Source organism: Pholcus phalangioides, unplaced genomic scaffold, assembly GCF_987345545.1.
Source record: "Pholcus phalangioides strain wild (caught in Gottingen) unplaced genomic scaffold, Ppha-v1.0 ptg000014l_1, whole genome shotgun sequence".
Classification (NCBI taxonomy): Eukaryota; Metazoa; Arthropoda; class Arachnida; order Araneae; family Pholcidae; genus Pholcus; species Pholcus phalangioides.
The window spans coordinates 21732294-21743263 of record NW_028301607.1 but is presented as its reverse complement, the minus strand read 5'-3'; positions in this window follow the sequence as shown (position 1 = coordinate 21743263).

The following is a 10970-nucleotide window of genomic DNA, read 5'->3' as shown; positions in this document are numbered from 1 at the left end:
GCATGGTTTTCGTGCCAGTCTTTTGCATGCTTCATTTTGTTCTAGTAAACCAACACAAGGGATCTGGTTACCCACCAAAAGTCCTGGTCCCTCTTCCAGAATGTGCACGCATTCATTTTGGATTCTCGTATCTGACCGGCCATTTTACGCATTCAAATCCCAACGGGTTCCAGTTTTGAGCTGATCCCTCACCGTAACGAAAGTCCACGTGCTAGTCAAGAAACCCAGAACAGATTAAATGTATGGTTGTGGCTGTTATTGCTTACTAGCAATAAATAAAGAAATAACATTGCTTTGTGTTTTGATTCCCATTTCGATCGGAATGCATGTTCATTGATAATCGCCGCATGTCAGAGTACCTGTTCCTCCGCTTCAATAGGTCTATCCTAGGTTCAAGTCTCCGTACCCGTGCAAGGGGGTCGATGTCTTTATCTAGCCGTTTGGAATTGATCGAATAAGCCAACTTTTGATTGGTAAATTTTTGTACCGATGTAGACACAGGTTTCTCTTTTCCTTCCTCACCCCAACAATATATTGTGAAAAATCACTCGCAAAAAACTTCTTTTCCGTTGCGAAGAATTCTTTTTCTCAAGGGTTGGTGACCTCATAGTGTGTTTATGCATTTTTACGGGAAGATTTTAACGGCATCCGTTGTGTACCACCGACTCAAAGGGGGGAAAAGAGGTGGTATCCGGTGGCTTCTGTTGCTTGTTGTTGATACAAACCCTTCCCTGAGAAAAAAACATCCTATTGCTCCACTCGAAGGGAATAAGTTCGGGGTCATCTCCTTTCTTTGGTCCCTACGAAAAGGTAAACAGGTCAGTGAGGTCTCTGACCGAATATAGTACGAGGTACGTTCACCTTCATTGTTATTCATACCTACGGTACTGCCCGATCAGAAACTTTGTGTGTTTAGAAGTCTCACGATATATCCATGCTTCCATAAAACTAACTGCAAAAGACTATACAGTATATAGGTACAGAGTTGTTTGCGTGAATAGCTCATATAAAACTGATTCTCTTGCCGAAGAGTATGTTTGACGAAAACTGCATGAACTACAAAACGGAAACAAAATTCAGGAGCAATTAAGACCATTGTATGGTCTGTGTATAGGGTGTATCTAAAAAAATATAAGAACAATGGTAGAGCAATATCTTGGATCCAAATCCATGATTGGTACCCCATTTAGCCGAAAGTGTATCTAACCCATTGTTGTGGTACAAGAACTCGCGAATGGTCCAAAGGTTCCATAAGGATACTGTTCTGCAATCACTGTGCCCGTTGCGAATATGCGCGAATATGGGCATCCCGAAGAAAAACTTATTCCTCGTCATCCAGCCAAAAGAAGAAAAGTATTCTGTTCATGATAACATTGGTCTGTGGTTGCGAGTTTTCCCTTTTTTTTTTTTTCAAAGATTTTCAAACTCCAATTATCTTTTAGTTTAGAACAAAACACGACTCGACTTTGAAAAGTGAACGTTCACCCATTGATGCACTTCTCTTCCAGTTGAGTTTACTGACGACCATAGGCGTAAGCAGAATTTTCTCGGGGGGGGGGGGGTTACGTTTTCTCCTGCAAAATAACACTATAATCTTGTCTCGGAGGGGGGGGGGGGGTGTTAGAACCCCAACCCCCCTCCCCTTTGCGTACGCCAATGCTGACGACACCGCTTTTTTTCACGCTTTTGCTCAGCTCGTATTATCAATATTTCGACACGTAAATTTTGCCTCACACTGCAGAACATATCTACTTCCACTGCTGTTCAAGCAGATGGTACCGTCACTTGTAAAGCTCTGAGATAACAGGGGGAGCAGCATCCCCCACATCTTTAAGCAGGTCCTCCAGGCTGGGATCTTTTGTGCCCCTCCCCCCCAGACCAGACTTTCACGAGCCCCTTTATGATGCATTTATAGCGTAAAAAAAACAAAAAATAATGAAAATCGTCTCGGGCTCCAAGGTTGGAGCTCTGACAGCCCCACCCTTGGGGGGCACAGGGAGGAGTACAGACAGCCCTCGCTTTACGCGATCAATTGGTTTCGCAAAATAGCATAGTTTCAAGAAAGCGGACTGATGCATTTATCAGTATGTTTCGATGTGTTGATTGAAGGTTTCTGTCTTACCTTGGAAAATTTTCCTCTGATGCTTTTGAAATTGCTGAATTCTTCAAATATTTTTTTGGTTCTGTTTACCGTAACTCATAGTATAAGTGTTGACAATGCCAATGATTATGATTTATAGCGAGAAACACAGCGAATGTCGCCGAGGAGTACGAGCACACGAATCGTGGAAAACGCCTCTTGCCAAAGCTGTACTAAAGATCTTCAACCGCTTTGCCTCTTGCCCTTATCATCCCCTCTGTGGTCACAGCTCAGCCCACACGCACGTGTACGCTTACGTAACCGACACTGAATATTTGCATACTTCTTCGGGTTGGAATTATTAGTACCTTTGGTTCAGTACTTTTTGTGAAAATAGACACAATGTGCAAATTCTCTTAATTTTTCGCACGAGTGTATGAATAAATATTTTTTACTTCTGTGTTCTCTACTTGTGATTGATTTTAGTGTGAATGTGAGTGTTGTCTTTCCTGAAGCTGGCTTTAATAACTTTTTTTTTAATGAAACTGAGTCGAGATTCTTCTGATAAGCAGCATCATTCTTTGTCTCTTTATGAAAACTTCAGTATCGTCAACCGGGGTTAGATTATCCATTCCGAGGTGACTTTGTCCTGTCTGAGGGGAAAAGTTTCAAATTGGCTGTCTGTTAAACATGTAGGCAATTAAACTAATAAAGGAATCATTTGATAGAATGCATCCAGGTCTTCAATGTGTGACACAGAACTAGGCGAAATTCAGTGTTGTCCAGATGGCAACTATTAAAATACACATTAAACACATTCGAGAAATACTCCTCGTTTTACAAAAATACCCCATTTTAAACTTTGAAGATGAGTAAAATTACTTTTAATAAGTTACTTTTAGTAATAAAAAAAAAAAATTAACTTTTTATATGGACACCCTGTGCTCAAAAACTCAATTAAAAAAGTTGTTGCCCTGTCTCTCCTAAGCCAACAAAAGAAATTCTACATTTCTGAGTGCAATATTCACTGCAATATTTGAATTTAACAAATGGAGAAAAATTGGGGAAAAACAGCTATAATGAGAGGTGAAAGCATTGCCCGTCAGTTGTATGCTGTTTCCTACCCCCCACCCCCCTCAATTTTTCTCCATTTTTTTAATGCAAATATCTAAGCGAATATTGTTCTTAAAAATGTAGAATTTCTTTTGTTGGGCCTTAGGGGAGAGAGAGGCAACAACTTTTTAATTGAGCTTTTGAGCACAGGGTGTCCATATAAAAAATTAATTTTTTTTTATTTTGATAGCTATTCAATATAAATGATAATATGTATTGATAATCTTTGCAATTATAAATGATATCCACAACAATATTTGCAACAACAATTGCGTTTTTAATTGCTGTATTTTAGAAGTATATGACACCCATATTTGTTGTATATATATATGGGGAATCTTTTTTCCTTTTTTTTCAGCCACCTCGTTGGACATTTTGCCTGTTATGGCCTTCTATTTGTATTTGAATACTTCTACAAAATGGAAGTATGCCTCTATAATAAATGATTCGCCAGTAACTTGTGGGCCAGGAGTTAACTATGCACCCTGTATTAACTACCCACTTTGCGATTCAAACCATAGTAAGGAAAAAAAAGTGGGTTGCGAATTTGAAGGTAAAAGAAACTTTTAACTAATTATCAAATTAAAAAAAATACTTTTTTTAACTAATTAGCACAATCACAGCCAATGCTCTTCAACAAACAAAGAGTTTTCGTCGTTAAATGTCGTTAATCTACCAGCGAATTCAAGGTATAAAATGGAAATGATATGACCCCAGCTTATGTGCGAAGTCGATTCTGAGTTTACGAACGTTTAAAGGACCCCTTGCACATGTGCAAAGCTATGCATTGAGGGTGTGAGAATGCCGAGAAAAAAGAAATTACCGACAAGCCAGGCGATACGACAAATAAAATAAGTTTGGGAGACTCTGGTCTAATTAGTGCATGAAACGATATCGCCATAAATGTGTATATTTTAAAAGTGGGATCCAAGGAAACTTTTCACGATGATAAATGAACGATTTCGATTTGTGTGTTTCATTTATTTTATTTACCTCATAAGTCATTCGGTTATAAATGATGAAAAGAAAGAAAAAGAAACGGGTTATGCGCTATCCCCGTCACTGGTTATGTTAATGTTGAAGGAACCTCGTTTTGTGTGTGTTGTATTAGTAGGAAGCCAGTGCGCGCAGAATAGAAAATGTAACACTTCCGGTGCGACCTCGATCAGCTTTTGATCTACTTTCGCCCTCGAAATAATAATAAAAAGAAAGGAAAGTGAAACAACGGATCAGTGGTTTAGCCGAGTTAATATATAGATTCTTCTTCCTCTTCAATTCACAAAACAACAGCGGCCTCAAAAATCTCCTATAAACGCACGCACAAAATATCATCAGCATTACCTTTTTGTCTGCACTGAGTGTGTGTGTGTGTGTGTGTGTTTTTTTCTTTCCGTTTTCCTCTATCTAGTGATTTTTTTGTTAGATGATGTCTTCTCTGTTGGGTTCCGGGTTTTAGCAGCACGTGACCCACTTTTTTAGCTTTTTTTGTTTTTATCCAATTTGGCCGCTCACGTGTGTAAACTAGACCCGAAATCTCATTTCTTACATCTCTATATATTTATCTCTTCCTTTCTCTACCTTTCTCTCTCTTTTTCTTTTCCTGATATTTTACCGATCGAAAAACGTGAGCATCTGCTGCAATGGCGATTCTTCCATGTAAGGCGCCGAAAATGAAAAGTAATTGTGGTCGATGCAACGATAAAACTTTTCTTGTTTTTAAGAAAGACGATCAATACATATACGAACTTTTTCGATATCAATTACACGGGTCTGTTAATTTCAAGTTATGAAAAATTGTTTGAAATTGTCTATAAACTGATTCTGGTGTATTTTTTGGCCTCTAATTTTTCAAATATTGTATCCATTTCCCTCTGTCGCCTAAAGATTTTAACTAAGAATGAATTTTAATTTCGCAAGAAAATACTTAAAAATGCATTATTTTGGCATTTTAAAAATCTCGAATTAACTTTCCATACGATGACAGAATCGTCGGATGTCTTTGGTCATAAAACCAGCATCTTTTAGCGATAACTTTACTTTATACAGATTTAGTTTATTATAACCACAAGTTTTTCAGGCAAAAAAAAAATTATTTAAAAAAATTAATAATGACAAAATGAAATGACGATCTGTGAAATATAATAACGTTTAACGATCTACATTCCACTAAAATGTAAAAAGAAACACATTTACATTTAGCTTAGGTTTAGTTTTGATGGAACCTTAGACTATTGAAGGTAAAGGGGCCCGTTATACGTCAAATTCTAGCTGTCCTTTGTAAAGGACCTAATTGTCCCTGTTTCTTGTGTTGAATATATGATATATGATAATTTATGAATATGATCTTTGATCGATTTCTCCAAAAAATAACAGTTTGAGATTTTTGAGCCCCCTCTGCTGACCTCATGTCCTCTAGCTGAAATCTGTCTAGCCTATAGGACAGGGGTCTTCAACCTTGTAGGCATCGCGGGTCAAATTAGAACTCCCACGAAGCCCGCGGGCCACCAAACTCATTCAATGATGAGGCATTTAGAGGTATATAAGATTGACTCCAAATACAATGTGTATATAATGGCACAGTGGCATCTTAAGGGAAGTGCCAACGGGACCCCTAAGTTGGACAGGGGCCCGAAATAATTTTGAAAACCTCTTTTATTCTGAAATTATTTCTTTCATTAAGTGTCAGTTTTGGTTATTGATTAATTCTGAAATCATTTCTTCTACCACTTCTGTTAAGGTTTCTCTGATTAATTACTTCTTTTAATTTTACTCCGAATTTATTTCAAATGATTCTGTAATTACCTACTCCGTTAACTCTGAGATTATTGTCTTCAATTTGTCCTGAAATTATTGCTTTCATTAATTCCGAAATAATTTCTTTCAGTAATTCTGTAATTATTTTTTTTTTATCGATAATGAAATAATTCCTATCGCTAACGCTGAAATTATTTTTTTCACTAATAAATATATACAGAAAATATTTGTTTCAAAAATTACTTCTTCCAGTAATTCTAGAATTATTCCTCCATTAATTTGAAATTTTTATCAACTATATAATATAATAAACGTTAATTAATTTAAACGAAATAATTTCAAACGTTTTTAAGTTATTTCTTTAAGAAGTCATGAAATTATTTTTTCCGTCAAGGTATGTACTTTTCAGCATTTCTGTGAATTGTGTAGTCGGGTATGTACCTTTCCCGATGCCGGCTTTTCCACCTGAAACGTATGAAATCAAGGGTCACAAAAACCGATTGAGCCTCGCTCGCTCTCGGTCTTCTAACGGCCTGCGGACAAAATCAAATTTTTGTTATTTTCTTAATCGTCTTTTGATGTCTTTAGACATTTTCTAAAAATGGTCGGCGGGCCACTTTAGGCTCACGGCCCTTGTTATAGGGAAATCCAGCCCTCTGGATCACCCCATGGTATTTCGTGAATTGGCTTCCCAAAGCCCGAAATCAAGGAAAGATCAGATATTGGCCGGTTAATTTACAGCGAAATTAGCCAATACGCGAAATGGTCGATTTCAGGCTTTGACCGTAACATAATATTTTGTATGCTGTATAATTCAGTCGAATTGTTTGTTTTACACTTTAACTGTCTTTCATTGGTTATTTTATAGAGTAACAGTTAAAGTGGGGAAATATTGTTCTATTACTCGCTGACTTGATCAGTTATTTTATGAAATAACTACTTATATTCTATGAAATGCACAGTAAAACCTCTCTTCCTCAAAAACTCTATTCCTCGGAAAATTCTGTATCTCGAAAAATAAAAAATCCTTGCATCAATGAATAAATCCCCAAAATCAATGCATTTTCACCTCTCTGTCGCAAATTTTCGAAAAACTCGTCTCGGAGGCCAAGCCCAGTGATAGTGAAGTTTAAATAAAGTACGTAAATGAAATTGAATTAAACGATAAAAAATTTCGAACGTTTGTATGCAAAAGAAATCATTATATTAATTAATCTAATAACTGAATATTCAGTTTGTTTCATTGTATACATACAGAACCGTAGCGTGCCGTCTCGGGCCCTAGGGCAAACTTTTTCTTGGAGGCACCCTTGAAACGGTTATTATTATGCAAAATAAGTGTAAATTTTTATAGTGAGATCCTTGTATCGAGAGGAGTTTAACATTACACCATAGGGAATTCTCCAAACAAGATTTGAAAAAATATCATTGTAAAGGGAGTTATCGTTATATCGAGTGTTGTTGTAGCGAGGTTTTACTGTATTAAAGTCGAGAATTTCGGCACCGTTCTATGGGGGAAAGAGTCGTCATCTACTAAATTTCTGTACATTTCGCCAGTCACGATTGATTGAAACAGTCCGATTGAAAAATCTCCCATTGATGATATTCGGGAATCCCATGTATAATAGTGATCGACTCGGATTTACTACAAACGTAGTTGAGTTGATAGCAACTTACTCGATTTATATGAAACCGGCAAATTTTGTTTCCGAAATTTCCGATCTTTCATTCATTCGTATCATTCATTGTATCAGGTACGGACTCGCGTCGCGAGGACTCGGGTTCGAACCCCACCGTCGCTACAGTGGTGGTCGGCTGAAGTTGGTTTTCTGTGGTTCCCAACTTCAAGGCGCGAATGCGAGCCGATCTCCCCTTTAAAAAGTCTTGCCACAGACTTACAAACAGTACAAATTGTAATTCAATCATAACACATCACTCACGTCACTTCTGAAATATAGTTGGCAGCACTGAAAAAAATCAAACATAACACTACATACGCACTCAGACTGTTAGATACACACACAGTTACACTTCCGGCACAACTCACTAGGTAACTACTAAAATCGCCCATAGATGGTGATAGACCTGAGTTGTGCTCGGTTTGAAAGAAAGAAAGTATTTATCAGGTGTTTTGAATTTTTTTTTTTGCTGCAGCAGTTTCCATGAGCTTCCAAAATCTAAGTGTTGACGAACTGCTAGGCGCTTCCTCATACCTATTCCAATCAAGGTATAACAATGCTTAACCCTTTCCGCGGCATACAATGGAAATCACTGAACTCCCCCTACTACTACTAAACCAGACAATCGCCTCGTCCATATTCCTCTGCGGAACTTCTAACGAATTGGTACATGTTGGAATGCGTGTGTTGGATAGTAAACCTTCTGTGAAGTTTGTTTCTGTGTAATGCTTGTTATAAGTAATGCTGCATGGAACACTTTTACTCTATTCATAATTCAGTTTTCCGTATTGTTCGTAAATTTACAAAAACGCTGGAAAGCGTTTTGGTGTAGTTTTTATTCTCATTTCTCAGGCGTCGATCGACTCCTCTTGAAAGTAAAATAGTTGAGGGGACTCTGATACTTAACCGTACATGCACCTCACACGTATTCCTCAACGGAATTAAATTGGGGGGCACTGGGGCATCATCACCAGACCAGAACGTGGTTCCCGCTCTGTCCCTCCAAGGGGACTTGATACAAGTCGGATAGACCATACTATGAGAACTTTTCAGCATCAGTCCGGCCAGGAATTCCTTCAGGCATCTACAGCACGATTCAAGGAACTAAATTCAGCGGGAAAATGTGAGAAAGAAAGAAAAATCCGGTAAAAACACAGAAATGCAGAATTCAAAGACATGATACACAACATCGATAAGAAAGCGTTCACTATTAACAACCATGCAGTGGGTTTCTAAAGAACATCGCTGTCCATTGCACAGTTGAGACATAACATTTGCGGTGGAAATCTTATAAACTTCACTATTCGTATAAAATATGCAATATAGAATGAATAGAAAAGCAATTGAGAATTTAACAGTGTAGAAGTGATCGGTAATAGGAATTATAAATCATAGAAATTATTATGCGTCATCATCATTCAGACTACCAGCAATATAGCAGAAATCCTAAACATCACTGCTCATTGAGAATATGCATTATATAAAGATGTGCAGTAATTAACAAAAAATAAAATATTAAACTAAGGAAGATATCCATGTGACACCGGAGATCATAGGACTTCACTATCCAATATGCACATGTACAAAGTTAGTGGTTAGTGAACATCGCTGTTAATGAAATCGTAGATCTATTATGCATACAGAATATGAAAAGTGATATTAGTTGTTAAATTTAAAAAATCCTATGGCATGATATAGAATATTAACGAGAAGATGTTCGCTATTTGCAACAATGCAGTGGAAATCTCACGAACTTCACTGTTCAAAAATATGTAAAAGAAAATGAATAAAAGCAATGCAATTGAAATAAAACGATGTAGTGGAAACCAAATAGAACTTCACCGTTCACTGTAAAATATGCGTTATAATGAAGAAAGGGGGACCGGCAAGAGAGTAAATGTAATTATGTGTAGAAATTTTCCATAACGTGTGTCAATCGCGATATTTCATCGGAAAACTATGGTTAGTATTGTGTTCAACGGAGTTGAATGGTGGTGGGTTTAACACGGAGACCCCCCTCTCAATTTCTATGAAACATTTTATGCTAGTTCCCTCGGAAACGATTCGCTCTTCCAGAGACAGATTCCAACGAAAAAAGAACAACGACTCCTTCTCTGTCGCCATAAAATGCCAATTGTTCTTTGATCAGTGTTTGTGAAGCGAACATTCGCGTGCAAATACTGTCGAACGGTTGTCCTAATGCAGTGTTTCTTAACCATTTTTTCACTCGTGATCCTCTTTGGACCTCTTCTTCTTCTTCTCCTCGTGTCCCCCCCCCCCGCCCCCAGTCTTATACAAATACAAATACAACGTCACAACAGGCAAAATGCCCAACGAGGTGGCTGAGAAACAGATGCCCATAACAAATATGGATGTCATATATTTCAAATATACAGCAACCCAATTAAAAATGCAATTACAAACAATATATATACGTGATGAAATATTATACAATGCCCATAAAACGCATTTATGGTTGTCTTATTCTAAGTATGGACAGAGCTTCTCGATTTACCCCAACGTGTTTATCGTATTTCTTTTTAAACGTGTCAATTGTGTTGCAATTTACTACCTCCAGGGGTAAGCTATTCCATTTATTAACAACCCTATTAGAAGAAATATTCCATGCGACACCATAACCTCGCATTGTCCCTTGTCAATCGATACACTCCAGGGCCTCCTCCCTCATTCACTTTTCTACTTAATGAATTGATTTTTTTCAAGTGAATGAATTTTCTATGAATTTATTAATTCATAGCGAACAATTTTTTCGATGAGATCGGTCTGTGCATCCCGGGCAAGAGTTCAATGAGCTTGCCTCTTCTCCTGGTTCTATTCAGGGACGTCCCAACATCATAGGATCTTGAGAAAAGTGGTATTCTGTGGGGGAAGGGCGGGTACCCTGTGCTTAACTGAAAAAGTAACAGCTTTCATATTTACTACTCAGACTCGGAAATCATAGCAGCAGATCTCATCATGTACGCTTTAGGCTCCCATAGGAATGAGTCCTCCGGGCCATGCCCAAACTTGCCTATGTGTCAAGCCGTCCCGAGCTTTATAGATTAGTCACACTCCCCCCACCATTTAACTCAGAACCCTCATTTCTTCATTCACGTCTGAATTTTTCTCACAACTCTATGTGGCTGGCCACTTAACCAACTTTCATGGCTACCTTTTTCCACTTGATTTTCACCCGTGGGCTCTCGATTATCCCAGGACCGGGGGGGGGGGCATATGGCCCCAGGTTAAGAATCACTGGTTTAATGGAATGATCTCGTCGATCTTGTGAGATGATCGTCTTTCTCACGTGACTTCCCCCGGAATGTTTGTTTCGGCCTTTGAGG